The sequence below is a fragment of the Taudactylus pleione genome, unplaced genomic scaffold (assembly GCF_031769625.1).
Source record: "Taudactylus pleione unplaced genomic scaffold, aTauple2 ptg001827l, whole genome shotgun sequence".
NCBI classification, from domain to species: Eukaryota; Metazoa; Chordata; class Amphibia; order Anura; family Myobatrachidae; genus Taudactylus; species Taudactylus pleione.
In genome coordinates, this window is record NW_028286224.1 from 60,815 (window position 1) to 64,950 (window position 4,136).

General features: G+C 41.7%; 1 pseudogene; it reads right to left on the reverse strand.

The window, feature by feature from the left end:
* Positions 1–213: 213 nt before the first annotated feature.
* On the reverse strand, positions 214–1,842 carry LOC148436313 (uncharacterized; annotated as a pseudogene).
* Between the last annotated feature and the right edge of the window lie 2,294 nt (positions 1,843–4,136).

Here is a 4,136-nt window from a genome sequence, read left to right on the forward strand (position 1 = left end):
TCAGGCCCACCCTTTGAACTGACACATATATACATTTGGTAATATAGCGGCCACACATGGCAGAAAGCTCTAGACTGGCCTGTTAAGAGCAGTATACAAATAATTTTCTACAAAACATCAATATTAATTGGTTATGTACACATTCACCAAATAGAAGACGTAATGTGTGTACATTGTAAATTACGTACACCCCCATATATACACGTAGCTGAGTTAAAGGCCACCCACACATTGCCCTGAGCTCTTGCCAGGCCTGTTTAGTGCAGGATATACAAGATTGTCAAAGAAAAGCCGGTTTGCACAAAAAAGAGATATAAACTGGACAGCAAACATGATAAACATCTTACAAGTCTAAAACAGTCTGTAGGCAGTGCTGACAATAGTGCTAAGTGGACTGTTATGATTAGTGCCATCTGAATAACTATGCACTGTGCCATTTGGTGTATTAATCCCCGTGCCATCTGCATAAGTATGCACAGTGCAATATTGATTAATATTTCCTGTGCCGTCTGGACTATTATGCACAGTGACAAGTGGAGTGCTATGCACAATGCCCTCTGGACTGGTACTGGCATGTGGAATGCTACTGTATGTATAGTGACATGTGGATTACTATTCCCTGTGGCATCTGGATAACTATGCACTGTGCCATGTGGAATAGTATGAGGTGGATTGGAGGGGTTGCTTTGCAGAAATGTTACGCCTCTGCTATGCTGTTGGTAATTCCTAACAGGACCCTCAGAGTACTGAGGAGGATACATTACATAAGGTTGCGGAGTGTGTAACCTAGATACCAGACCGTTAACGAAGGACATCTGTGCCTCTCTGTTTTCACGTGAAATTCATTCGCGTAGACCAACAAGCTGACTAACAAATGACTTTTGTAACTCTCTTTCATTCTCAAAGAAGCGCTGGAGTCGGAATTCAGCATCAGAATCTCGCAGCTGATTTACCAGGATTCTGGTCATTGTGCGCGTTGCTAGCTCCATCTTGGAAGTTTTTTTCTTCCGTTCAGGTACATCAAAGACTAGATATAGAAGTAAAGAATAAATACATTTACAAATCAAATCAAAGCAGTAATGTCAGCATATATGTGCTTGCAGCCTTCCCCCTCCTGCACACTAGCTTCACACTGCAACAGATACATTGAGTTTGGATTTCAGCATAGTAAAATCAGCATAGTGATACTATAATGACAGGTCAATCCAGGCCAATGTTGACATTAGCAATAATTGGATGCTATGTCTAAACAAGTGGGTATATAATAATTAATAAAAAACTTGCTGTTCTTACACAATGTCGGGTGGTCTCAGTCTGTGCAGGAGTTGGTGTCCCACTCGGTGTCCCTGTGTTGCTTCCACTCGCCTCAACCACACCCTCAACTTTATTGGTGTCTGGGACCCCCATGGCAGCCATCGAATCGGTGTCGCTGATCTCTGTGATGTTATCAAAGAGCATTGGTGGCATCAGTGGGCTGGATTGGCTGTTCTCCGGGGTAACACTTTGTGAAGATGCACAACTGGACGATGATATGGCAATGGGATTAACCAGTGCAGAATTGCCATATACTTCATTACATTGATTGTAGTAAACCCATTCCATTCTGCCAGCACCACTTTTCCGCCTGTTATGATTGTGAACTTTGTTGTAGTATTTGAGTAGAGCTTTCAGTTTGTTCACTACCTGCTGCTGGGTCTGCACAATGCCCCTTGAGGTGAGGATCTTAGCTATGTTTGTGTAGACTATCGCGTCCTTCACTGTGCCACTGATCTGTTTGTGGATCTCTTCCTCCCCTCTGACTGCCAACAGTTCGCAGATCTCCTCTTTCTTCCAGTGTGCCATGTCTCTCTCTCTCTGTTTTTCTGCAATTGTGACATCAGACGCCAGCACCACTGCCCATCCCATTCAGCCAATCAGGGAGACCCTGCCGCTCAGCCAATCAGCCCGTGCACCACCATCTCAGCCAATAAGCGCTGCTTACTTTGCCCGGAGTTGAAAAAACCCGGGTCAGAGCCTTCCAGACAACCGCCAACCCGTGTAAGACCCAGGAAAAACCCAGGTAAATACCTGGGTCAAAGTACCGGGAATTAGGTCCTGTGTTTGCCCTTTCAGACAGAATAAAAACCCGGGTTGACCCGGCTAGAGCAGGAAAATTACCATGTTCTTTTTTCTGTCTGAAAGGGGTATAATTCATCTATCTGAAGAAAACACAAGAATATTTTCTTCTTCAAACTTTGCACAGAGGAAGTGAAATCAGCAGCACAATGTCACAAGTAGAGAAACAGCTTTTATCCCAAGTATTGCTGTGCCGCTTTAATGTTGTTGTCTGGAACATGAATGGGGCCAGATTTACCTCCATTGCAGTCTCTTACTTGGACAGAGTTGGTTGCATCTAATTATACTGACGAGTACAACATAACTTAACCAGCAATTAATTAGGGGTTACTCTGAAACTGAATAATTGGTGACTTGGGAGACAGAAACCAGAGTTATTCTGACTATTGGATTATTCTTGGATTGAGCATTAACATAGAAAAGAATATTTGCAGTACTGGTCCTCTGATAACTGAGGCTGCAAGTGATCTAATGCCCCTGTCATTCTTCTGACGCATTTCTATATGAACATAAAGATAAATATTGATGCTTTCAGCAAAGATCATTGCATTGTTTAATGCATTCCTTACATTCCCTGCAATATTTAAATATTAATATATGGTCATTACCATAACAGTTATCATTTTGATTAATTGCTTGATTTCTGTCACATACACTCTCAGCAGAATGGTGCTTGTGTAAATACCAGTATACAGTATGCTGACTGACATTCTTTCTACCATCTGATCTTTGTCAGCATAACTGGGAGCCTCTTGCAGCGTGTACAATATACTAACCTACAATATACTACAACATACTAACCTTTTCATTCCTTCATGCTGTTTTCACAGATACTCCATAATGTCCTGTATAACACGGATGACCTCTTTTCTTTCAGGGTAGTACTTTTTGAAACGGCCATTGGAGCATACCCCTTTTATGGCGAAGATGAGCCCATCATGATTCAGTATTCTGTCCTCTATGACGTCCCACAGTATCCGATTAACATCCATCCAGAAATCATGGACATCCTTGAGGGAGTATGAGTATATAGAAGATGCTCATAGCTGGGTCAGGACACTGTAGAGTCACAGAGGAAATAAAGCACTGGTCTGGATTATAACTAAGCAAATACTTTCAAGGCATAGGCTATAAGTGTCTGCAGTCATAGCATCCCCACCTAGTTATAGCTACACTGCTCATTTGTAACTACAGTAACAAGGTGGCAATGTGTAAGATAGCTGGGTGTGTAGTTTCCTCTGAGAAGACTGACTGAATTTACAGGTGAGCTATCATGAAGCTGTAATTGAAACAGGGTATGGATATTGTTGCATGGATTATTTTTGTAAGCGTTAATTAGAAAAGCAGAAAGTAAGACATGCAGAAGGCTTGGTTGCACAGGCGTCGGATTAGCAGTGTCCGGAAAAGGGTTTTAAATATCAGTAATGTATGGTGTAGAATAATGATGCAGTGTCTTAAAGCATGTTTACAGTGCAAAGAAAGGTTCCTAGCACCTAACATGTACAGTTTAGAGGAAAGTAAGCAAAAGGATACTTGATGGAAACATTTCATTATATGAAGAGGTGTGTCTAGGGGGATTCTCTGTGCTTATGGTAACCAGCCATTTGCCTGGTATTGTCCTGTTTTTGTAGCTTTAAGCCCTGGGACGCATTCTTCAAGTGTGTGAAAGGAAATGTGACATTCATATGGTGATTTTAAAAATAAATAACAGAGGCAGAAAGGAACGCTGTTTTTGGTGTCAAATGGATACACTGTAAAAGTAAAAAAAAAAAAAAAGGATAACTCCAACAATCTAGCACCACAGTTTGCAACACAGATTAATTCACAATTTTCTCTCACTGTTGCAACACACTCTCCTTTGAAATTTGAGTATTATTATTGTGAGCGTGCGACCTTTAACAGGCCGTCTTTAGGGTTCTATTCATCATTCATTTATAAACACGGGTGTAGTAGGTATACAAATCCCGACAGCAGTTGCCCGGCAAGGGTGAAAATCCTGATCGTCCCTAAGGTAAGTATCG